At 40.4% G+C, this 27497-nt stretch overlaps 1 protein-coding gene across 5 annotated transcripts in view; it reads left to right on the forward strand.

Annotated features, from left to right (window-relative positions):
* Positions 1 to 27497, forward strand: part of Cpne4 (copine 4) — a 482269-nt gene that overhangs the window by 202757 nt on the left and 252015 nt on the right. The window lies entirely within an intron of this gene.

Raw genomic sequence — 27497 nt, forward strand, 5'->3', positions numbered from 1 at the left:
ATAAATAAGCAAATAAATATTTAAAAAATTAAATAAAGACACCATATTTCTGTTACCCAGAATAATAAATACCAATATCATTTTAAATGCATGCATAAAAATAATACATATAAATCCATATGTAAATATGGGTGTATACTTTTTTAATTAAATATATATTAAATAACAAAATTAAAGGAAATATGAGTATATATAACACATATATATTATGCTCTAGTTTTAAAAATTCATTTTGCATTAGATTATAAACATTTTCCATGTTATATTTTTTCATCAATATGATCTTTAAATATTAAAAAGCCTATTGCCTGGGATCCAGAGTATGACACAGTTGACGGAGTACTTGCCTAGCACACACGGAGTCTGGGGTTTATCCCCAACACCACATAAACCATGCATGGCAGTACAGTGCTTAGGAGGTGGAGGCGGGAAGACCAGAATTCCAAGCTTAAGGTTATCTTTACTGAATAGCAAGTTCAAGGCCAGCCTGGTCTATGTGAAGCCCTTTCTCTTTTACACACACACACACACACACACACACACACACACACACACACACATCCTTATTATACTTAAAATTTGTTAATTTATTTCTGTAATATAGATTTAGAAAGTATTTGAATACTTGCCTTTATAATGTAATTTTTTCTCAATAACCTTTCCCTTCAAAATGCACAGTGTGGAGGTCATGTTTTCATGTAAATGTCACCCATACCTCATGCCTTTGCACAAGTGACTTCTGAATCCAAGTCATGATGTATCCATAAGGCTTTTCACACATATTAGAGGTTGTTTTCTAAAATTTCCCCTAAGGTACCCCCCACCCTCACTATCATAACTTGACATTTTAAAATAAGAAATTATATTCAAATGTCTTTATTTTAAAATACACTCATTCTTACTATAAGAAAACTGAGAATATTATTTGAGTAAAATTTCAGATCAAAATTATTCTATTTCAGCCATAAATGCTTGAATTTACTAAGTTCACACACGTACATATTTGTCTATGTATTCACACAAAGAAATATACATATAGCTTTAGAATTCACTTTTGTGTGTGGGTATGTCTGTATATGTGTGCATCCATGTGTTTGTGGGTGAGTTTGCACATGTATGCTGTGCACACGGAAGCCAGAGGTTACCTTCAGTTCCTCAGGAAGCACCAGTCACCAGGTAATTTGACTTAGACGATTCATTTAACCTGGTGCTCACTGATTTGGCTAAATAGCCTGGCCAGGGAGCCCCAGGGCTTCTCTTCTCCCAGCCTTCTCAGCACTGGGACCACAAGTAAGCAGGACCACACTCACTGTTTCTTTTGTGGGCTCTGGGTACCAGACTCAGGGTCCTCGTGCCTGCAATGCACACACTTCACAAACGGAGCCATCTTCCAACCTGATGCTTAGAATTCCCAGGAGTGACTGGAGACCTCTCATCATAATACCCTGTCATCTTACTTGGGTTCATTTCGTTTTTGTCCTATGGGATTCTTACAATGCGCTTTTGTCCCGTCAGCATTGCCTGTGAGCCTGAGCTTCCAAGGGCTGAGACACCTCTCCAACCTGGTGTCATTATCCTTATGTCGTAATTTTCCTCTAAAGTCTCTAAGAAACGACTTAAAACATTACTCAATATGATTATTACTGTAAATTCACCCGGACAGTTTTAAATTATATTTATGTGTGCATTTGCATGTGTATGAGCATAGGCAGGGCAAAGTGTGCATGTGAAGGTCATAGGAAAACCTGCAGGAGCTGATTCTCTCCTTCCACCACATGGGTCTCTAGGACTGAAATCAAGTCATCCAACTTGGCGGCAAGTGCCTTTACCTGCTGAGCCACCTCACCAGCCTTTAATTTGAATTTTAAATGTTATCTTAACTTGCTCCCTAACTTTCAACAAATTGGTAAGAATTATTTTTATTGCATTTGTTATTGTTTTTGTTATTACTATTTGGGGAGGGGTGACATGGCATAGTGAACTCATAAAGGTTAGTGGACAACTTATGAAAGTCATTTCCTCCTTCCACTGTGTGCATTCAAGATATCAAATTCAGGTTCATTGGACTTTCAGGAATTATTTCTATTTCTTTTTAAAATATAGTTTTCTTAATTCTTCGAGAATTTCATGCAATGGGATTTGATCACATTTACACCAAACTCCTCCCATATCCAGTTTCCACTCTTACTTCCCTACCCACACAACTTTGACTTTTCTTCTCCTCAATCCCCAACATTGATACCAGTTTATGCTACCCAATTGCTCTTGGGTGTGGAGCCTGCCTTGAACTGTGGTCAACCTATCAGAGGTCACATCATTAAAGAAAACTGACTCTCCTTTTCCTAGCAGCTATCAACTGCCAATAGCTCCTGAGCTTGTGGTGGGATTCCATGCCCACCTCCTCCACCTCCATGCTAGGATTTTGTCTGTCTTGAGCTTGCTTGGGGCTTGTTCATGCTGTCACAATCACTGTGAGTTCATACATGCATGCTACCCTATTGTATCCAGAAAATAGTTTCCTCTGGCTCTTACAATCTTTTCACACCTTCTTCCTCAAAGATCCCAGAGCCCTATGGGGAGTTGTGTGATACGTATGTACCATTTAGGGATGAGCACTATACAGTCTCTTATTCCCTGAAGGTTGAAAGTTTCTGTGTTAATTGCCATCTAGCAACAACTCATTAAGAATCTTTTCAATATCAATTTTTTGTTTGTTGTTGGGGGACAGGGTTTCCTTGTGCAGCTCTGACTGTCCTGGAACCCACTCTAGACCAGGCTGGCCTCAAACTTAGGGATCTGCCTGCCTCTGCCTCTTGAGTACTAGGATTAAAAGTATGCCCTACCACTACTCAGCTTTAATACCAATTTTATTAAATTAATTAAAAAATAAAATTGATTTGATATTAATTTAATATATTAAGAATCTTCTTAATCCTTTTAACCAAGTAATAGTATTAGGTTCTCCCCTAGGGCCTAAATGACCTATTGACCTTGGCCCTGATAACAGTGCCAGATGGGGGTTCCATCTCATAGAGCAGGTCTTAGATCCAACTAGAATGTGGTAGGTAACTCCCACAATATTCATATCACTATTACACCAGTGGGCATAACTTGTCAGACTCATCATTATTGTAGCTTGCAGGGTTCACAGCTGGGTAATATTGACTCCTTGATACCACACACTAGCAAATGAAAGCCACAGTACCATGAAAGAGTTACCTCTTTTTGAGTTGTTGGCCAATAAGGTCCCATAGACCCATCCAAGTATTACAGGATGTTGCTGTAGCTAATCTTTCTCTGTCCCACGAAACAGCTCCCATGGAGACTTCTTATAAATTATGAATGCTCTGTTGATATCTTAGGCTTGTTTCTAACTAGCTCTTATAACTTAACCCATTTCTACTAATTTACTTTCAGCTTCATGGTTTTATTACCTCATCTCCATAGTGCCCATACTGCTTACTCTCCATCTGGCTGGCAACTCTGCCCTTCTTCTTCCCAGCATCCTCTCTGCCCTGAAAATCCTGCCTAGCTGTTGGATGTTCAGCTTTTTATTAAACCAATCCATGTAACACATCTTCACCATTTACAAAAAGATTATTCCACAGCATTTCCCCCTTTTTTGTCTAGATAAAAAGGAAAGGTTTTAACTCCAACATAGTAAGACTATATATAATAAGAACAATTATCAGGTATTGTCTAAATAGAAAGGAAAGATAATAACTTTAACAAATAAAAATATACAATATGAACAATTATCAAGTAAGAATTACATTTATAATGTCCACTTTATCAGTATTTGGCATATTTGGAGAAAATACTCCATTATCTTTCCTATCTTGATGAATTCAATCTAATCTCTTTTATTCAGTTTTTTTCTGACCATGACCAATAACAATTTTAAACCAAACCTCTAAACAACAACAAACATCCATAGCCCACTGAATGACTGAAAGCCACCCACCTCAACCCTTGAGAATGTAGGCATTGTGTTTTCTACACCACTTCCTGTTGTCTGGGGGTGCTAGCATCTTTGGAAGACCCTGAGAAAATTAGGCTAATGGTCAAGTCCTGGCTAGAATAGTCTGTGATGCTGGACCATCACAGTCAGCAGCCTTAAAGCTGTTCTGGATGCAGAACTCTGAGGAAACTGCAACAGAGACACTCTGAGAGGCAGGATCACCTGGTTTCTGGTCCCCTTGCTCTGAAAACACATAAACTACCAAAGGTAACATATATATCTGCATTAATGCAAGTGTAGACTGTACATTGTACACAAGCCATTATACACAAAGATGATATTTTGTTTTATGTTTGAGGAGGTAAAATATATGTCACCTGTCTCAGAGTTGTCTAGGTTTATTCCTTTATGTCTGTAGCCAGAATTTTCAGAGGGTCTCCCACAATCAAACCGGATCCTCTTTAAATTTGAATGAATCCACAGCTTTTCATTTTCTGTGGAAACAAAAGTGTAACCTGTTCTCTAACGTAAGGCATTTTTTGACTTCCATTTTGAAGTTAAGACATTTTAAAATGCATAGATTGGTTTTAATTTAAAAGTTTCCATAGTTCAGTGTCTCTCAGCAGCTATCATTTGTTCATCAGCAATCAAAAAATTCGAAGACAACACAATAACATACAGGATCCAGACTCTGTTTATTTTCTTATTTTTTTATTACTTTACTCTTCTTTAAAGACTTTATTCTATCATTTTTAAACTATTTATTTATATGACTGTAATATCCTTTTTCTTTTTCTTTTTTTTGTTTCTTCTTAAGCCTATGCACATTATTAAACACACTGTCACCTGCTTAGAGGTTTTTTTTCCCATCTAAACTTGCTTTACTGTGTATCTGTAACCTTGTCTGTCTGCATGAGCAAAATCTTAAACTGCTGCACAGCTTAGCTCATGGCAAGATGGCAGCTCAAGCCTACAGACTGTGGCTGGGAGATGTGTCTCTCCACTGTGGTGTGTATGAGAGACTGTGGAACTAGGAAGCTGCATTTGACTCTGTTTTGTGTGTTTATAACCTTTTTTAAAAAAGCTTTTTCAGGCCTTATGTGGATATACATGGCCGGATGTTGGACATCATTTATAGCAAGTTTTTGTCTGCCCTGCTAGCCAGCTCCCAAATCATGACACACAGACTTCTTATTAATTATGAAAGCTTGGCTGATAGCTTAGACTTGTTTCTAACTAGCTCTTATAGCTTAAATTAATCCATTTCTATTCATTTATTTTCTGCCTCATAGCTTTATTACCTTCATCTCTATAGTGCCCAGACTGCTTGCTCTCTGTCTGGCAACTATGCTCTTTTTCTTCCCAGTGTCTTCTCTGCCCCCCAAATCCTGCCTAGCTGTTGGACTTCAGCTTTTTATTAAACCAATCTGAGTAACTCATTCACAGAGTACAAAAAGATTATTCTACAACATATTGCCAATACTTTTGTTTACCCTCTAGATATTAATGATAAGACCCTGTTTCTGAAGATATCACATATTTACCTCACAGAACAGGGAGAAATAAAGTTGATCCTCACCTGGAAGCATCATCTCCACAAGTTAGCTTTTCATAGTGCAGGAATCATATTTAAACACAATTTTGTGTTTCCTTCAGAAATAAGTTTGTTAATCCCTCTCTATACATTGTTTACTCTTATTGGTCTCTTTTGGGTAACTTTTTTTCTTCTGCATTAAATTAATCTTGAATATCCTATCAAAAGTCCTGTTTCTAAGCACCAACCAATAAAAAGACATTGTAATCTTGTTGACTGTGTTTTTTCTTATATAAGATGCAGTTGGATCTTTAAAATATTCATATGCCTAGAGAGAGTCAACATGAATATCTGATAACTTGTTAAATTTCTTAGTAAAATAAATTTTAAGGTCACATGTTTAAAATTTTTATCTTTAAAATATTTATATTGAATTAATTTCAGACTAATGTGGAGCTCGTGGTATGGAAACTAGAAATTGCATAACCATAGAGATTAAAAAAAGGAGCTGAAACTTGGGCCTGAGGTTAGAAATGGGTGAGGTGCTGCAAAGGTCTCTTCTAGAAGCATGAAAGTGTTCAAAATGGTGGTGATGATTTTATATCTCTGTACGTTTGCTAAAAAACCATCAGTTGTATGCTTACAATGAGTGAATTTTATTATATGTCTATGTTACTTCAATAAAAGCACGTGTAAAAACCAGGGTTTGATTCACAGCATTGAAAGAGAAGAGTAACTTAAAAATGTGACCCAGAGAATCTCTATGTAGAATCCCTCCTTCTCACATCACACACACCTTTTTTTTCTCATTGATTTTCTTGAATACTTTACATGGTTTTTCAAGTTATGGTTTCTGACAGTAATAAACATTTGTGATTTTCTTCCACTGACTTTTATTTATTTGTTTTTAAATTTTTATCTTGAAAGTTTTTGTACTAATATGTATTTTATGTTGAGCGTATTTCCCCCATAACTCACCCCTTCTCTCTCCTCTTCCCCCTCCTCCTGTTAATCTCTTTAGTCCCCACTGAGTTTTTTTGAGCATGCATTAATTGCACAGAAGTGGGTTTCGTTGTGATATTTTCATACATTAACATTTCCTACTTCTCCCAAGGATAATATCATATGCAAATAACCTTAATGCAATTATCAAGACTGAAATTTGACTTTCTGCAAACCTTGGTGCCATATAGTACTTGAATTTCACTAAGTTGTTCATGTACATCCTCCTTGTTGTCTCTAAATTTCCTTTCCTTCTTTGGTGTGAGAAGCAGTATACAGTTTTATGAACCTTATTACCTGAATAGACCTGAATAGCCTCCACCACTATCAGGACAGAGAGCTGTTTTGCTGCCACATGCTCCAACATAAAGCACCCCTCCCCTCCACTACCCTGTTACAGTTATTTACTTCCACACCCATGACTCTGGCAAACAACAACCTGTTCTCTATCGCTATAGCCATAAGATAATATACGGTCTAGATGTCCATCAATTTATTCACTTTGTATGGAGGATTTTGGTTTGTTTCATGTTTGGCGCTAGGAGCACTTACATATGCTTATTTTTGTATAAACTTTGGATTTCCATTTCTCCAGCATAGACTCCTAGGATAAGGGCTGCTTAGCAGTAAGGTCTTTTGATTGAAAAGGACTAACCATTTCATTTCAAGAATCAGTGTTAGTGTTGTTTTTGCCTTTCTGGTGAGTGCGTCGTGTGTCTCCCTGTGGCTCTGATCCACATATCTCTAATGCTGAGTGATGCTGACCATCTGTCCTGTGCTTCTTTCATGTCTGTATATCTTTGGTTAAGCACATAGTCAAGCATTTTACCTAGTTGAAATTGAGCTGCTTGGCTGTTTACTATTGAGTTTAGAGAGTTCTGGATGCATGTACCTTGTTGGACATGTTTACATATATTTCTCCTTGATCTTGCCATTCTGTTAACAGTGCCCTTAGCAAAGCAGGCATATTTTGTTTCAACTAAGTCAATTCATCAATTCAATATTTTTTCTGTTGTGAATTGTGCTTTTGATGGCCATGCCTACACTCTGATGATGATTTTTTTTTTCCTTTCGGAACTGTATTTCTTTTTTCTTTCATTGTTGTATCAATTAGAACATAGAGCTGCATGGACAAGGAGTGCTGAGAGCTGACCTCTTGCCTTGGCATTTAGTCTGTCATCGTTGCCTGTGTTATTAGCTATTGATGATTCTATCAATGTTCCTTATCACACTGAGCAAGTCCCCTTCTGCTTCTCCTTTGTTGTGAATATTTAGTCTGAATGGTGCTAAATTTTGTCAAAGTCTTTTCTACCTCAGTGAATATGATCACATGGGCTTTTTTCTTTAGACTGTAAAGTATGAGACATTGCATTGATTGTATGTGTGCATTTGTTTACAGACATATGGAGACCAGATTTCAACAATGAGCATCTTCCTCTGCGGTCTCTCTCCTCTCTTATTTTTTAGACAGGGTCTCTCCTTGTGTCTGGAATTCACCCGATTTGGTAAGGCTAGTTGGCCAGTGAGCTGTTTGCTTTAGCTTCCTCAGCACCGGGGTGCCCATCTTTTATGTAGGTTCTGGGGACCTAATCATGTTCACACAGCAAGCACTATACTGAGTGAGCCACTCCTTCCCCAAGACTCACATTGATTTGTTTTTAACAATTAAACCAACTTTGTATTCTAGATTCGATCTCACTTGGTTATGGTGTATTAGTCTAGTTATGTATTTCTCAATATTTTAATAATTTTTGTATTTGTGTGCTGTGGGATGTTTTGTATGGCAAATGTGTTGCTGATTAGTCAATAAATAAAACACTGATTGGCCATTGGCTAGGCAGGAAGTGTAGGCGGGACAAGGAGGAGAATAAAGCTGGGAAGTGGAAGGCTGAGTCAGAGAGACACTGCCAGCTGCCATGATGACAAACAGCATGTGAAGATGCCGGTAAGCCACAAGCCATGTGGCAAGGTATAGATTAATGGAAATGGATTAATTTAAGCTGTAAGAACAGTTAGCAAGAAGCCTGCCAAGGCCATACAGTTTGTAAGCAATATAAGTCTCTGTGTTTACTTGGTTGGGTCTGAGCGGCTGTGGGACTGGCAGGTGAGAGAGATTTGTCCTGACTGTGGGCCAGGCAGGAAAGCTCCAGCTACATTTGTGAACATAAGGTATATGACTCAAATGTTATTTTATTTTCAAAGCCCTTAAAGTGCTCTTCTGGTATGCCCAACTTGTGTACTGGGGCCTACATCACTCCTCAGTGATATTTACATTATACTCGGGCTCTCACAGCTTCCACTATGGGGGTATGCTCAGGTTCCAGCATGAGTCACTTGAGGGTGAGCCTAGGACTTCATGTGCTGATTGACTAAAGGGAGCCTTGCTCCTGATTGCTCTGCTCAGGGTCCTCTCCCCACTCTCCAGATGGAGGACAGGGAATTAGAGAGATGCTGTCCAGGTTTACATTAGCTTAATGGAAAACTATACTCCCATCCTGTTCCACTCTGCTGAATCTCCATAAAGTCAGCCCAGGGGAGGCACAGAGTAACCCTTTTCCACTGTCACCTGCCCCAGCAGGAGGGGATGAGTTGACAGTGCTCCTTAGCATGAACTCTGCAGAGGGAAAGCTCCTTGAAGTGATCGAAAGTAACGTGTCATGGCATCATCTCACATGACATAGCTCTTTGGATGGAGTTGGGAGGGACATCACTTCTTTTGGATGGTAACAGGGTAGGAAGGGTGAGAAGGGCCTTCACTCAGAGTCTCTCCCTGTCTCTGTCCTCTGTGGAGGAAACTTGCTTTTCAGGGATCTTTTTTCTTACCTCTATCTGTAGCAGGCACTAAGAAACTGCTCTTACTAAAGTTCTTTGACTCCTTACTTGGCCCAAGAGGTCCCTAAAGAAGGTTAAAAAGCAAAGCAAAGCAAGACTATTGGAGGATTTATTAAGGCAACTCCACATAGTTAAAAGAGAGGTTTATTTTGGGGTAACTTACAACAAGTAAAGGGATAAGTTACAGGATCCAGGAGAGGTGAAGTACAGTCCAGTGGTGTTCTCTGGAGAACTCTGCTCGGTCTACATCCAGCATCCAGGATCACCAGGAACCAAGAGCCCGCACATCTGCATCTCGGGTCTTAAGGGCTCCCATCTCGGCCCCGCCTCAGGGGCAGGCCATAGGTAGGAGTGACAGTTACTAGAAGTCTCATTGGGGGCAGTATTTCCAGGTTAAAGCTGGAAAAGCTACCCACTACATAAGACAAACCGACAAAAAAAAAAAAAAAAAAACCCAACGCCTCTCCTTCACTTTGTATCTGTCTCTTTTTCTTTGAGTCAGTCTTTTGTTTTAATCCACACATTGACTGCTCAAGGAATGCCTGTTGAAAGTCTGTGGTACCTAACCTATTCATCTTTCTTCATGGCACAAGGCACAAAGAGTAGCTGTGTCCCATTTTAAAATGCCTTATTACAGACCTCACCCTCCTGAAGTCAGAACTGTAAGAGCAACAGTGCTTTCAGATATATCTCCCTGTGATAAGACCATCATCTCAAGGAGACTGGCTTGCCAAGAAAGTGATGACAGTGGTAACTTTGGAACCACTTTGGAAACCGTTCCTGAGATTCTGCTCAACCATCATAGCTTGGGACTTAGTTACATGCAGTTCTGCCTCTTGTCCAATCCTCCCTCTATGTAAGCCTAATTCTCATGTTACTGCCTTGAAGATTGACTTAGGGGTCATTGAACTCCTTTACCTATTCTTCCCCAATGCACCATATTGACTAAATCTCTGTGGGAGCCCATTCTTGGGTTCCTCGTGGCTTTACCCAGCAGGTCCACATAGAGGATGATTAGGACCACGGGCCTGAGTGCAGGTGTCTGAGATGGTCTGCACTTGGCTGTGCTGGGGGGAGGTCTTTTGCTCCACCCCCTGGCGTCTCTATAAAAACCCTGGGGCAGAGCCAGTCGGGGCCCGTTGGAATAGGTTCCAGGCCCTCTCGAGGCTATCCTTTATTTTCTATCTGTTTATCTCCTCAATAAATCCTTCTATCTAATATTTCCTGCTGCTCACACTCAAGAAAACTCTGGGGAACTGTGGGGGTGGTGGGTAAACGCCCCACAAATCTCCTTTCCTTGTTTCTCACCATTATAATTCTCTTTAATGGATGAGTTGGGGTGGGTGGCTGAGCTCAGCCTGTTTAGGCTTTCAGAATTGGGCTTTGGCCCTTTAGTTCCTACAACTTGCTCTTAAATGGTTCTGAGTTATAGCCTGCTCTAGCACCTAGATCAAGCTGAATGTGAGTCAAAAATATGGATGAGACTCACCCAATTCTTTACTGCAAGCTCAATTAACTTCTTTTTTATTAATTAATTAATTTCTATATCTATCTACGTTTGTTTATTTATTTATTTATTTATTTATTTATTTATTTGTTTTGTTTTTTCAACAGATGGTTTCTCTGTGTAGCTCTGACTGTCCTGGAACTTACTTTGTAGACCAGGCTGGCATCAAACTCAGAGATCTGTCTGCCTCTGCCTCCCAAGTGCTGGATTAAAGGTATGGGCCACCACATACACCTCAAAGAATACATATTTTAATCAAAGTGGAATTACATTGATTCCCCTCTCCCTCCAGACCTTTCCATGTACCCTCCCATCAACCCTTCCCACACCCCAACTCCCAAATTGATAGGTTTGCTTTCTTTACTTTTTATTGTTATATATGTATTATGTGTGTATGCATGTGTGTATATGCACATATATAGAGATACAACCTGCTAAGTCCCTTTTTGTTTATGTGTATATAGTTTCAGGGCTGACCACTCTGCACTGGACAATCAGTAAGGAGGCTCATCCCTTGGAAGGGCTAATTCTCCTCCTTGCAGCCATATAAACAAGACTAGACTAATAGCAATACCAATGGACATGCTAACCTGGGAGGGGAAAATTTCACAGGGTCACCAACTTCTTAGTCCCATCTTTTGGAAACTTCTGTCATTGCCTTAGGTGGACCCAGTGTTTTAGTTTAAATTGGCAGGAGCCTGGGACATGCTTGGGTCACCCCCAGGAGCCACTTATGCTTCCATAATAGTGAGACAAAATTCATTTTATATTAATTTTTATTTCTTCTTTTAACTCTATGTTCACTGTTGGGCAAACTTCAAATGAGTTCTAAATGTTAGTTAAGATGACTATTTTCTATATTTCTATATATCTTGTCCAATGATTTCACTTGACTTTTTGTTTTATAAATATATAGTTTTTTTCCTACTTTTTATATCCTCAGATGAGATAAGGTTATTTCTTTCTCTCCTTTGGTTTATTTTTAAATTGTTGTCCACTTTGAATTCATTTCTATTTCGTGGTGAGAAGTGGTCTGACTTACTTTCTCCTCCAAATAATTGTCTCGGCAGCCTGTTTTAGGTGATGAGTCTTTCCCTCTGTCTCTGCTAACAAATAAAATTACTGAAAGAATAAGCTTTCTCTCTTCAAAGAATTTATTTGCCACCCACACCCTCAAGCCTAACAAACAAACTCTCTCTGAATTTAAATAAGAAAATAAAAATCTGACTTCTCTCATGAAAGATGACATCACATTCCTTGGCTTCCCTCTTTGAATCCTCCCTCATCAGTCCACATGCAAGAGAATAAACAAGCAAATGAAGCCAGCAAAGAAACAAGGAGCGAGTGTAAAGGGAGGTAATTAAGTCTGCCCGTCCCATGATGCTAACAAAGGCAGAAAGTGCAGGGAGATGAAGATCATTATAAAATCAAAAAATAACTTAAACCTCGGGCTTTCATTGTAGTTTGCATCTCTGTGTTTTTCTTCCTAGCTTTGGGGGAGGAGGGATGAGAGAGGGGAGATGTGAATATTTATCATATTTTCAAAATCTGGAATTAAAATTGATGTTTCATGAATAAGTAAAGTGATTGCATCTCTCTTGGTTTGCAGATTCCTTATTTATCTGCTGAATTCTTTAAATTATTGAAATAGTTTTAACTGACGTCTTTGGTAGTTACTCGAGGACATACATTAGCCATCAGTTCTGCCCCGGCTTCTGTGCAGATGGGGAAATCTATTCCCATGTCAGTTTCCTCCTGCTGAAAACTATGTGTCTCTGTCGGTAGAAGCAGAAACGGTATGAAAAGCAGGACTGTGGGAATTAGTTGGAAATTCAGGTGTTCTTGAGTTAGTGGAAACCTTCGTAAAGTTCCCCAGTCTTGACACAGTTCCCCAGTCTTGACACAGATCCCCAGTCTTGACAAGTTCCCAGTCTTGACCAGTTCCCAGTCTTGACACAGTTCCCCAGTCTTGACCAGTTACCAGACTTGACAAGTTCCTAGTCTTGACAAGTTCCCAGTCTTGACAAGTTCCCCAGTCTTGACCAGTTACCAGTCTTGACCAGTTCCCAGTCTTGACACAGTTCCCCAGTCTTGACCAGTTCCCAGTCTTGACTAGTTCCCAGTCTTGACAAGTTCCCAATCTTGACACAGTTCCCCAGTCTTGACACACAGTTTCCCAGTCTTGACCAGTTCTCAGTCTTGACCAGTTACCAGTCTTGACACAGTTTCCCAGTCTTGACAAGTTCCCCAGCCTTGACAAGTTCCCAGTCTTGACAAGTTCCCAATCTTGATACATGAACCCATCCAAGCATCACACCTTGGTGCCCCTCCCCAGTTGTTGTCTGACACAGATGGAACTTTAACTGAAGAGACTGAGAAATCGTACTGTTCCCAGAGAACTCTCACTCAGCACCTGGTATTTACTGTTGCCCTCCATTTGAAACTGTCCCTGGGGTTTTATACGTGGTTAAAGGTTGCCAAGGGAGGGAGAGATATTTTCTTTAATCGTCTAATCACTGGCAAACGCTTTGCCATGCTTCTGTAAGCAACCCTACCAAAAGTCACTGGATCATTGAAAAAAAAAGAAAGAAAAGAAAGAAAAAAATACATGAAAGTAGAAGGGGGACACATTGGGAAGAGGAAAGAGATCAGAGAAACTGTGCAGGGGACAAGAGAGGGTAGTGAGAGATGAATATGATCAAAATACATGGATGCAAATGCCATAATAACCTGGGCAGTGATGGCTCATGCCTTTGATCCTGGCACTCGGGAGGCAAAGGCAGACAGATCTCTGTGATTCTGAGCCCAGCCTGGTCTATAGAGTTAGTTGCAGGGCAGCTGGGGCTACACAGAAAAATCCTGTCTCAAAAAAGAAAGAAAGAAAGAAAAAGAAAGAAAGAAAGAAAGGAAAAAAGAAAGAAAGAAAGAAAGAAAGGAAAAAAGAAAGAAAGGAAAAAAGAAAGGAAAAAAGAAAGGAAAAAAGTCATAATAAACCCATATAAATATATACTCATAAAAGTAATGATAAAAAAAACTGCCCAAGTTGTCATAATCTGCTCAGGGCGCTATAACAAGACTAAATAAATAAATAAATAAATAAATAAATAAATAAATAAATAAATAAATAAGCTTATAAACAAGATACATGTATTTGCCATAGCTGGGGAAACGGGGAGTCAGAGATCACAGCATCACAGTTCCATGTGGGAAGAGCCATTCCCTGGCTTATGATCGCACCTTGCTGCTGTGTCTTCCCATGGGAAGGAGCACAGGAACACTGGAGTTTCTTTCATGAGCTCATTGATCCTAATCCTGACATGTCTCGTTCACTAATTACCTCCCAAAGGCTCCAATTCCTAATCTCATCATATTTTGGGGTTAAGATGTCAACATAAGCATTTTGAGAGGACACAAACATCTAATGTCTTTCACTCTATTCCTGCTTATCTCCATAAATTCACCTCCTTCTCCCAGGCACTGTAGCATCATTACATCCTAATATCCTGAAAGCCTTAACTCTTTCCTACTCCACGTTGAAGGGGGAGGCTCAAGATACAGTTCATCCTGACAGGAGTTTTACTCCAGCTATGAATTTGTTAAATCCAAACAAAAACATGTACCTCTAAAATATGGTATAGGAACAGAACTAGAAAGGAAAGAACTAGGAAACAATAAACCAAGAATAAGGTCAAAGTACAAAGTGAAGTCGTGTGACCTGAGGTACTAGAATGGCCGTGTTGTATAACGAGTCTGCACTAACTAATGGTTCTAGTGACACACTGATGACTTCAAGAGAAATCTGGACACACCGGACATCACAGTGAGGCATTATCTCCTTAAACTTTGTATCCTGATGACATTAAATGGGTATTTGGGTTGTATTTTTGTACTTTTTTTTAGTTCTTTTATACATGACATTATGGTTATCACATCTCTCCGTGGTTTATCTGCTTGTGTTACAGACAAAGGAAGATGAGCATTCTCCTTAACATTTTATGTTCTCAATTTTCCACAAGATGAACCACATGCTCAGAGCATAGGGGTGGCATCAGTATCTTGCTGGGATTTAAGAATTTTAAAATTTATCCTGATATGCCATGTTAGTTTTCTCCTCTCTCCATGGAAAGAGACACATTTTTCCTTAGTATTGATACAAAGCTTAAGTGTTTAGATGGTTTTATCTTGTCAATTTAAAGAAAAAGTCAAATCTTCTTGCAAGTGTTGGGAGATTGGGAAGATGGGTGTGTGGGAGACATTTTTTTTTCCTTAGGGTGACGGTGATGTGAGGAGTTCCTGGAATAGTGTGAGACTTTAGGGGCATGATGTAATTCCTCTCCCTGGGTTTCTCAGCATCTCCCCTGTGCCATAGACCACTGCTTCTGAGAAAGAAAGCCAGAGCATGACAGTAGTACCCTTGCCAGGCTCAGAATAGCTTATTTTTCTCAATTCTGAGTCATTTCTAACAGTATTATATATTAGATGAACTATCTAGGATAATGGTCATTTTTCTTTCTTTGAAAGTCGTATTCTTCCTCATGTAGTGATGCCTGTCTGCAATCTCAGCAACTGTGATGTGGAGGCATGATAATCAGGAGGAGTTCAAGTCATCCTCAGCTACATAGTAATTCAAGGTTAGTCTGGGTTCCATGAAATACAGTCACGAGGAAAAAGAACTACAATATCAACATAACAACAGATCAACAACAAAAGCTTTCTTCTACTCCTATGTAAGATAACTTTTACCTGGAGGGCTACATAGACTTCAACAACTGACCTAGTACAATGGCATCAACAGCAGTGTTCAGTGTATTTCCTGAATGCTCCGTACTGAAGTTAACTTCAAAGAAGACCTTCATTGCCAGAAATTTCTAGTTCAAGGTTATTCCTTTGTTCAGCGAGTATTCATGCCTGTTCTATGCTGAGACCTGGACATTTGGGAAAGATCAGTAAAGAAAAATAGTCACAAATTTGTAGACTTCGCTTTGGCAGAGCTAGTTAGAAAAGAGAGCCAATAAAAAAATATCCAATCAAGCTAGCAAGATGGCTCAGTGGGGAAAAGCTCTTGCTGCCAAACTTGATGACCTATGTTTTATCCCCAGGACCCATATGGTGGAAGGAGACATTTTGTCCCCAGACCTCTACACATGTACTACTGCATGTATATACATGTACTTAAAGAAATAAGTGATAAAATATATATATGTATATAAGAATCAATCAGAAAATGCTAGTAAGAATGAGGTCAGTGCTTCGAGACACAGAGGACTGGGAAGCAGGGCATTTCCACACTTTGCAGTGATCAGGGCAGACTTCAGTGAGGAGGAGATATTGAACAAAGGTGCACAGAAGGGACGTCCAACACAGTCCCAAGGGAGGGACTCTCCTGGCACATTCAGGAAGAGCAGGGAGGCTGGAGCAACTGGAATAGAGAGTGTAAAAAAGTAGGGTGGTGAAGTATATGGAGGAAAATAGAGCAACAGTGATCACTCTTTTCTCTTACAAATCATACTGTCAGCTGGGTTGAAAGCTGGATGAGAAGGATCAGGATGACAGCAGCAAGGCCAGATGGACCTGTATTCTAATAACACACACACACACACACACACACACACACACACACACACACACACACACACACACACAAGAAGATGGTAGCCCAGGGTAGAGGGGAGCACAAGCGGTGGTATTCGGATATATGCTTTATGCTAACAGTTTCTTGACAGATTGTATATAGACAATGACTGTAACAGATTGTCTATAGACAACAATTGTGTACAGATTGCATATAGACAATGACTATAACAGATTGCATATAGACAGTGGTTGTATACAGATTGTATATAGACAACAATTGTGTACAGATTGCATATAGACAATAATTGTATATAGAGTATATACAGCCAATGGCAGAATTTATCAACAAGGAGAGAGAACAGCAGAACAACAAAGACTGGGATTTTTCCGTTATGTCTAGAATGTATGGAAAATACCCAGAAAGTAGAAAGAGCGCTATAGGCAAGAGGGAGGGATGGAGGGTGAAGAAGAACAATATGAGGAGGTAAATACAAGCGAAGCTATCATATGCATGCCTGAAGGTGCCACAGGAGAATGCACTTTGGATGACCAGTGCATGTGAATTGAAAGAAAGAAAGGTTAGTGCAGGACCAAACACCTGGAAAAAAAAAATCACTATAAAAAGCCATAAACCCACTGTTGCTCTTTGGCCCTAAGACAGCTTCATTTTAATGAATTTCTAAGCTCCAAACATACAGTTAGAGAGAAAAACAAATCTTGAAAAGACTTAGTTTATCCCTAGATAGCCAAACAGACCTAAATGGTCCCATCTATCTGTGAGAATCTGGACAACATTGCTCTGTGTGTGTGTGTGTGTGTGTGAGTGTGTGTGTGTGTGTGTGTGTGTGTGTGTGTGTGTGTGTGTGTATGTGTGTGTGTATGGTGGGGTCTGGTTAATTCTCAGTCTGAGAAATTCTAAGTCAGTGGCCTGATTGAAATGCACCCCATGTTCTGTTGATAAACAGTCCTGATGGCAGTGATATGTGTGAAGTTATTTCAACAACAGATGATGCGTAAATCCAGCTGATCTCTCCACATCTACTTGTAAAAGGTGTCACTTCAGATTTATTCCAACTTAATAGCATCAACGTTTGTCAGACCATGTCACATTGGGCCCTTTACTCCTTGATTTGTTGGTTATTTTTAAATATTAGTTACTGTCTCGCTCATAGGGCTGTATAGTTAATATTCTACACATTTTTTTCCTTGAATTTATTGCCTCACCAGGTCTGCTTTGGAGCTAAATATCAAATCTGGACTGTTGTAATTTTACATCTTTTGCTGATGACACGGGGTTGTGGATACCAGGGGGTCCCTAAACTGTACCAGTGAAATGTCAGTTTGGAGTTCTGACAACATTCATCTCAGGATCTGGCCATGTACCAGGCACAGAGATTATAATCCTAAGCAGGGGTAATATTCCATTGGAATGATGCCTGCTTCCATTTTAGAGCCATGGCATTGGGAGAGGAGGGTGCCTTTTAAAATTATATTATCTATTTGCACATTAAAATAAAAATATTCTATGCATATTCTCAAAAAGTACACAATTTCTCAAGAAACACAGTTAAGTTTATAGGCATATGGCTCATGTCTATAGTTCTAATATACAAGAGGCTGAGGCAGGAGAATTACCATTAGTCCAAAGCCAGCCTGGGCCACGTAGTGAGTTGCAGCTATCCTGGGACACAAAATTAGATTCTGTCTCAAAAAAAATAAAACGTGTGTGTGTGTGTATGTGTGTGTGTGTGTGTGTGTGTGTGTGTGTGTGTGTGTGTGTGTGTGTGTATGTGTATGTGTGTGAAGAGATAAATTTAGATGAATACAATGCATAAATGCAGTGTCTTGTCCTTCATATTCATTGAAGAGGAAGAAATATATCCACACAAGTTCTTCTAGAAGAAAGCTGGTAACAGCTTTGTAAAAATCAAACTGAAAATGAGCCAAATGGCTTCCAACTTGAGACCACATTAACAAATAGCAACATTTTCATACAATAAAACAGCCTGTGGCAACCAAAAGAACAAATATAATAATGCGTATAAATAATATGGATAAATCTCATCAAAATTTTTTGAGTAAAGGAAGTAAAATATTAAAAAGTATATACTTTAAAGGACATTAAGTTGGGTGGGAAGGGAATAGATCTAGAAAGAATTGGAAAGAGAGGTGAATGTGATCAAAATATATTGTTGAAGGAAGTTCTTAAAGAATTTATTTTAGAAAAGTACATACCTTTTATTCCATTTACATTAACCACAAGTGGACAAAATTAATTAAAGTGATAAAGGTTAGTAAAGGAATAAATTTGCCTGGACGATGGAAATGCTCAAGTCTTGATTCTGTCCTCTGCCCTCTAATTGAGGAAATAAACCATCATTCATTTCTTCAATAAGAATTCACTGTGATTGTCCTGGGTACCAAGGTATGAAATGAGCCATAAAATACTTACAGAGCCCTAAACTTATAGTCTAGTTATAGTTTCATCGTGTACAGCAATATGTTTGTTTCTTTCTTCATTTAAATTTGTTTTATTTTATATAAATGCATGCATGTGCACACTCACAGGTGCATGCATGTGTATGTGACTGTAGCCATGTGAGTATGCCATGACATATGTGTGGTCGGAGGACAACTCTGAAGAGTCCGTTCTTTCCTGCTATTTTATAGGCTCCAAGGATCCAAGTGCCTCTACCCACTGAACCATCTCACCAACCCTCTTTTAATTTAAACAAAAGAAGAACTACCTGGCTGTCTACACTTGATACCAGATTAGAAACAACAAAGAGTTTTGATATTTAGCCTTTTTTAAACTCTGCAACATGTGCTCATATTTAAATATGATTGCACTGTGGCTGATAAAAGTCAGCTATCCTTCCTGCTTAACCTTTAATTGTGTAACTTTAGAAAGTTTTGCATCTATTAGAACATCAGTGGTCATCCAAAGTTTCTCCTTTATCATTTACTTGCAGGAAGGTCTTGAATTGGCACATGCTCAGTAAAAATGAAAGCCTTATCCCATGTGTATTCAAAAGATACTGCACATATCAATTCCACCCACAGTGGAGGTGCTGTTAGTACTGATGTAACACTCCCCAAAAGGCCAATTTCCAGTTTATAGCTTTGCCAAGCTTGTGGCTCGATAACTGTGCCCTAGTGGAAGGCTGAGGGCACTGGGGTCAATGTAGAGTATAGCTTAACTACTTACAAGCTGGAAGACCCCAGGCATGTTATATAAACACAGTTCAGTGGGAATAACCCAGTGACCTCTGGCATGGTTGGCGTGGCATCTTCTAAAAGTTCAATAAGGATCGAGAACTATAGGAAAGAACCAGCCCAATGCAAGGGACAGGGTAGGAATTCATCGATGTTGACTTCCTTCTTCCTCTTTTTCCTAAATAAGAAAATGTGTGATGTGTAGAAATAGGGTAATTATTTTGGAAATCCTTGACTAGATGAAAATATCATCTTAACGATTAGAAACAGAAATGTTTTCAAAATGATCTCTCAGGCAGATGGATTTTTCTAGGACTTTGAGTTTAAGGCTGTGATCTCTGTTATAGCTCTGCAGCCTAAATGCCTGCTAACACTATCGAATTGTGTTGGGTGAGGCATTCTGTTCACGTGTGGAGGCCCAAAGTCAGCCAACTCCCCAAGAAGACAAGAGCGTTGCTTTTGATAACAATAAATTCAGAAGCAAGGTCTTTCCTCCTTATTAAATCAATGAATTCTGAGTCACATGGATATTTTGATAGGGGTATACTTCTAAGAATAAAAAAGGAAAACGATAATTTTCTAAGCCCTTTCAAATCATCACTTGAGAAAGCGATCTATTACAGCCATCCCTCTGGGCGTTCTAAGGACCAGGGCAACCAGCCTGGGGGACATACAAAAAACCCTCTTTGAGAGGCTTGCAGAGAGCCAAATTCCGAATTGTACAATGGTGTTCAGGAACAAATAGTATGGAAATGTACCTCCATACCTTTGTTGTAGCCTGACCAGTAGTTGAAAATCTAAGGGATTTACTTTAGAACTTGAAAATAGTATCATTCTGCATAACTGGCCCAGGCATGGACCTGCTGACTTTTTAACTCTTTGTTGTCAATTAAGATTCTCTAAATTGACTGAAGTTGAGGATTAATTTGCTTTCCCCAAGTTACTAGAAATATGTGTAAAATGCCAATTTTCTAATTATATTGGATTTTATCTACTACTATTTCCATTGGAAAAAGTAGTTCAGGCTGTGCTATTATTAGTGATGAGAGCTTGACACCTCTTATTTCCCAGAGGAATCTATCAGATGTAAGTGGGAAGCATAAGGCCTCAGGGGTAGCATAGAGTTCTGATAAATAGCATCCTGAGAGAATTGGGCAAACTATAGATTAGACAGTCTTCAGGGGAGAAAATGCCCATGTGTCTCTGTCTACAGTGGAAACCAAAGGATTCTGCTCTTCATCTTCCGCCATGGGGAAGCCCCATGTTCTCCTCCAGACCATCTGTCTGAAGGGGACAAGATGGACAAGGCACATTTGAGAGTTACTTATTGCTCAGGATGCATCAACAGAGCAGACAACATCAACCTAAGCTTCTCCCAATAAGAGGATCGCTGGCTTTTTGCTTGCTATTCCTCTAGGGCAGTGGTTCTCAACCTTCTCAATGCTGTGCCCATTTAATACACTCCCTCATGTTGTAGTGACCCCTCCCCTCAACCATATAATTATTTTCATTGCCACTTCTTAACTGTAATTTTGTTAGTGCTTTGAATTGTAATGTAAATAACTCAGTGGCCACTGTGAAAGGGCCAGTGACCCACAGGTTGAGAATAACTGTTTTAGGGCTAGGTGGTCTTGCTATTTTCCAAATCCAGCCACTGGGCTTCTGTGGACTTCCTCAATTACAGCATTGTTCAACAAATTCCCTTTTGTGTAAATTAGCCAAAGCCAGGTCCTGTTGCTTGCAACCAAAGATCCCTAAGTGTTCTAGACTTTTACTCTAAGCTTGTCTCAAATACAAAATCCCCATCAGTTAGTATGGCAGATGCTGGTAGAGGATTCTGGGGATGAGATGGACTCTGGAGGTCCTATAATCTGACCTCCTCCATCTGCATGCAGTTCTCTGTGGGGGTTGAGAGAAGACAATTTGATTAAACTTGCAACTGAGAATGTTGCAGCATAAAGGTGAACTGAGTCACCTTTGTTAGCAGAAGGAAGGGAAGGGAGCAGTTCCCGTGAGAGTGCTGGTGTTTGATTGTTGATGGACTGAGCTGATGAGACACAGAGGCATGAGGTGACAAGTTGGAGCTTGCCAAGTAGGCTAGGCTGGCTGGCAGTGAGATCCAGGGCTCTGCCTGTCTCCATGTCCCCATGTCCAGGATTACAGTGCATGTCTAAGGACTGAACTCAGGTCCTCACACTGGCAAGGCAAATGCTTTACTGGCTGCCCCATCTCCCCAGCCCTCAGTGCTCTTTTGGAGAATAGAAATTGTGATGCTTCTCATCATAATTGGCTCTTTCTAGACACTAGAATCTCTATTAGTTGGAAATGTTTGTAATGATTACATATTCTAAGGAACGAAAGCAAACACTATCCACCTAGTGTAAAATGGATATAGACATTCAGCATTCAGGCCCTCCCCCACCTCACCTTCCAAGGACCTGGGGACCAGCTGCAGAGAAAGCTGGCAGCCGGCAGCCCTTTTCAAGATTGCCTCCACTGCAGGTCCCTTCACCCAAGGTTCTGTCCTCCATGGAGAGGCTATACCTACTGAGTGGCTGATTGTGGTGTGGGAAACAGTCTTAGCATTTTGTTCCACACTTGGTCATCTCTATCAGGCCGCATTAGCTCCAGAGATTCCCGAGAGATCCTCCCAGGCTGTGGAGGAGACTTTGTCGTGAACAACCTCTTCTGCCCTGTCTTTCTTCCCTTTCTGCTCACTTTTTAAACTGTTGGCTTTCAGATCATCCTGACTCTTAAACTCAAAATGTGTTTTCAGAGGTACACAACCAACCACACTAGATTTGGCATCCTACATTTGACACTTAACATTACAAGTCACCTGTCCCCGCCCCCCCCATTTTTTTTTACAGGTAAGAGAATTGAGGCTCATAGAAGTAAGAACATTGCCTAAGTGAAACATTAAGTGACAGATCTGGGATTAAACTCTAGTTCAGATTGACTGCAAAGATTCAGTCTCTTAGGAAATTATTAATACATCTCCTTCTGCCATGAGCAATGACCTCACCCAGAGCGAGCAGCTGGGCTCTGTGCTTTGGACCAGGTCAGAGTCACGTGATCCATATTGCCATTTCTGTTGGTTCAGATGAGATTTTCATTCCTTTTTCTTTCTTTCCTGAGTGTCCGTCTCTACTCCTGGAGGCATTGCCTATTGTTTTAACCTAAAAATAGAAAGTGTCAGCTTTTACACATTTTCAAAAATCTCAATGTAATTATTTTAAAATAGGCTCCGAAATTTTGTTTTCTCTCTATTGGCAACCACCGTTGCCATGGAGTTCAAGTAATAGATTGTGATGTTTAACACTGAATTAATTACTACTTCTCACTCCCAGGGAACATCTAATTATACATATTCATGCCGGGCAGGATTTGATTTTAAGGGGAGAGAGAGAGAAAGAGAGAGTGCTTTTACTGTCTGAGGCATACAGGGGAAGGGAGTGTGGCATTCCGAAGACATATTTCTCATGCTTCTCTCCTTTCATTATTTCTCCTAGATCTACATGTGTGTAACCACATTGTCTTTTATCACACCACTCCCCCACCCCCGATAGTGATTCTTTTCTGTTATTTTGAACGATGAAAGGATATTAAGTACAGTTATGCCCGTATGTCTTCCCGCAGTCTTGCCCTGTGGCCACATGTGTCATTAGGTTGTAGGGTATTACTAGAAATACCATCTACTTTATAGGATCAAATGCTTCTGAGAGTGAATCCTGGCAAGCGATGTCAGAATTAAGCCTCAACATCTGAATCAATAAATTGGAATAACGTTATCTATATGTAGAGTTGATCCAAAGATTACAGTAGATGTCTGTGTAGGAGGGGGCGGGGATTGCCTGCACCTAGGTGTTCAGGTGTGTTTGCTCACCCTACCCCCAACAAACATGCAGTGGTCCGAGTAGGATGTCGGGTGCCCACCTCTATCTATTCTCTGCCTTATTACCTTGACACAGGGTCTCTCACTGAACCAGAAACGTGCGCTTTTGACTAAGCTGCACGGCCAACAAGTTTTGTCTCCAACCCCTACTGCTGGGGTTCCAGGGACATGTAGCCACGCCTGGCTTTTTCCATGGGTACTGTGGATTTGAATACAGGTCCTCAGGTTTACAGAGCAAGCACTTTTCCACACTGAGCCCTCTCCTCAGACCCCATTAGGCTTTAAGTAAACTTGCTTGGCATTGGCTTCTTTTCTCATTCATTGGTGTAGTCTTATGAAAACACAGATTCTAATCCAACTAGTTAGGGACAGAAACCCCCTCCTCAGGTTAGGAATCACCAACAACCTCCCAACTCTAAGCAATACTGCTGGTCTGTGTGATAATGAAAATTTAGGTGTGTGTGTGTGTGTGTGTGTGTGTGTGTGTGTGTGTGTGTGTGTGTGTGAAATGCATGGGAAGTTCTTAGTGTCGTCAGTCCTTAACTAGTCCTTACAGTATACCCTGTCCACAGAAGAGCACAAAACTTCACACCCAATAGCCGAATACAGAAACTGAGGCATGGGTGAGCAGGTCCTCTGACAGCAAGATGACTCCATTGGGTTTTTCTGCTCCTTATTGTAGACTCGCCCTGTGAAGCTGCTATTTTCTTCCTGTGTGGGCTGTTACAATCCCTGCTGTTACTAATGGGAGTCACCCAAGCATGTGTTGGGGGGAAAGAACATAAATCCTGGAGTGTTTTTATACACTCAACTAATAAAGCAATTTCATGTTTTGCTGAAAAGCAGCTCTTTCTTGACAAGGACAGCATGACATGGAGAAATGTATGCTTTTTGAGCCTCTTATCAGATGACTACTTTTGAAACATTGAATCTAGGCTGTTCATTTGAAAAGGGAGCTGTGGCTCAGACACTTAGGCAACCTGAGTGGTTGAAACTGTATAAAGTGACACGGTGCATTTTAAGACCAGGAGGTAGTCCCTAGCTGAAAAGAGCCGAGATTCTTACAAAACAGAAGCTGGCAACATTTCAGATGTCGGTAGGCGGTGTTTGTTTTATTTATACCCTTTTCATTTAGAGGTGGTGGGAAAATGCTTTTTATTTGAGAAAGGATGTTTCTGCGTCCCTCGTGGATCAAGACGAGTGCTTCTCTCTACTGACTTCTACTGTAAATATCAGCAACACCACTTCCCATCTTCCAAGCTTCCTGGCTTCTTTCCCAAAACCTCTGGGTTCTTCTGGCTTGCCCCTTTTAATTTATTCCTTCTTTGCTGGTCTTTGGGCTCCATCATTTTGGATCTTGGACCAAGATTTGTATGTACTTGCCACCATTTCCTTAGCTGTTGACGTCTCTGGCTCTGGGATCTGTTACTTGCACACCTCCTTGTGGCATGCTAGAGGAACGATGTAAGCTCTGTCTTCCAATTGTGCCCTGACTCAAAACAGTTCTGCTCTCTCAAAGCTCTTCTACCCCTCCTCCTTCAGTTTACTATCACTGATGGCATAAGCTGTCACCAGGATAGTCTCTTTGTTAAGGAGTAAAGTGGGTTAACCTTAAGGGATGAGTGTGGACAATGGCCAAGGGGGCCCATTGTAGACCCCAACACTCTCACAGGATGGATGTGGGCAGTGACCAGAGAAACCTTTGTGCTGATTTACGTTTTTGTTGGGTTTCATACTATTTCTAAAGCCTCTGGAAGAGGCAGCTTTCCTAGGGAGAATTGTGTGTCCTGGTGATTGACACATCCATTTGGATCGACTCTTCAGGAGAGGGTGACGGCAAGTCTTTGTTCTTTCTTTAAGAGAAAGATGCCTGTGAGACAAGAACCCCATAAAGTTAGGGCTCTTGGAGCCAGATATAGATGGTTATCAATTAATAACCTGCCTGAAAGTTCAAGATGGCCCCTGAGGCCAGGGGTGTGACTTGGGTATGACTTGGATTCTATTCCTCTACCATAGGATCTTGAGTTCCAGATGTAGGCTTTACAGGGCTGTCGTGTACAAGGGAGAGCCTGAGCCCTAAGTCCATCAAAGCCTGATAGCATCTTGCTCTGCAGTGAGTGACCCTTGTCTCACTCCTATATTGGGACAGGAATTGGAATCTGTTAATTCTGAAAACACACAGCTTTTCATATTAAAGGGAAAAAAACTTATATTTTTTTCTTGGAAAACATGCTAGGAAAAAAATAAATGATAAGTCACATCTCATGTTAATAACTTTCAGAACATAAAAATAAAAATTTATTCCAGAGGTTTGTCATCTCCATCTCCTGAATATCTCTCTGAGTCAACTTCTATGTGGGTTCCTAGTCACTGGATTTTTCCCCCTCCACATTCTCAAGTATAAAGTACCCCAGAACGCTTTTCTGTCTTTCTCTTTGTCCACATGTTGTCAGTTTGTCCAGTTTCAGGATTCCACAGCCCCCTTCTCCATAGCTCTCTCTGAACTGCCTGTGATACTTTCTGATTTTCATGCTAAATAATTCTTTCTTCTGATCTTTCTATCTCTTGGATATTTTTAGATTGCAAGTATGTCCACCTCCACCACCCACTGTGGCTCCCTACTGGGTCTGCTCAGACAAACTATGCATATTTAATACTTCTAATCTTCCTTTATCTGCCAGACCCACCAGTTTCCTAAAATTGTGTTGCTGTTCCTTAGACCTCCTCTTGATTGTTGATGCCCTGTGCCCCCACAGATAGAATTTCTGAGATGATGGCATCTGAAGGCATTGCCTGAATCTCATCTCTCTATTTTGTGCCTCAGTTAAAGACAAGCAATACAGAAAGATGGACTCCTATAGTAGTCATGAATGGTGTTTGTTAATCATTTCTAGTTCTGTCTTCTGGACCCTGAGTAGCATGGCATTCCCCAGACCCTTATAATTAATAGGGCTTCCGTTGTGACTCATTCCAGCAAGTGAACTATGACTAATGGGTCACTCTCAAACCTGTGAAAGACTCTAGAGTGTTGTTTTCTTCTCTGGAACAGCAACTGCTAATGTTTAAGGTAGTGGCCTCTGTGTATGTCTGAATCCTGTGTAATAGTGAACAGAAAAGGCCCTGTCCAAATTATTCTGCCCCTGTAGACAGAGGGAGTATGCCCTTAGGATTTTAAAAGTTGAGATTGGAACTCTGTTTGTTATTGCATAATAGCATACTTTGTCCTCAGTGAGGATACTACAATACCCATACCTTAATAGGAAAGGTATACATACACCTTTAAATCCAGCTTCTGGATCAGTCTGTCCTGCAACCCTGAGCCACCTTCGAAGCCAGAGCCTTCTGGAGCTCTTGAGCACTCTCGGCTGTTTCCACCGGCCTCTGCACTGTGGGGTGAGAACAGTGTGTTGCTCTGCCACTGACGCTGCTGGCGGAACTTAGGCCTGAGCAAGTCCTCACAACCAAGACGTGTTGTGGGACCAAATGAATAAAAGATGGCGCATGCTTTCAGGCATCCACAGCCCCACATGATATCTGATATTTATTTTCAGGCCTGTCGGTCCCCAGGCAGAGCTCAGAGAAGCCTGGATTCTTTTGTTTTTATTTGAAGACATCGAAAGTGTGCTTTGGGCTAATCAACAAAACAGCAGGCTTCTGTAGTTTTGGTTTTGCCCTTCAGCCTGGGTCCCTGCCTTGATTGGATATTCACCTTGCTTTGCATCAAATAAATATGTACTGAATATTTATTTTTGATTTCCCCCTTCTCTAGCATTTGCTTTGCTCTCCCCCTCCTCTCTGGAAGTTAAATGTCTTTGCTATATGCTTTCACTTTAATATCTCTAATTCTATAGATTCTGTAGAGGAGAACTGAACCTCCCAGGCTCCATGTTTCCCCTTCAGTTTGGCTATCATAACTTTCATCGCCTTTATTTCCCCTTGGGGACCACAAACACCAGATCCTAATTACAGTCCTGGG

Source organism: Peromyscus californicus, unplaced genomic scaffold (assembly GCF_007827085.1).
Source record: "Peromyscus californicus insignis strain IS unplaced genomic scaffold, ASM782708v3 Scaffold_11__1_contigs__length_118956290, whole genome shotgun sequence".
Lineage (NCBI taxonomy): Eukaryota > Metazoa > Chordata > Mammalia > Rodentia > Cricetidae > Peromyscus > Peromyscus californicus.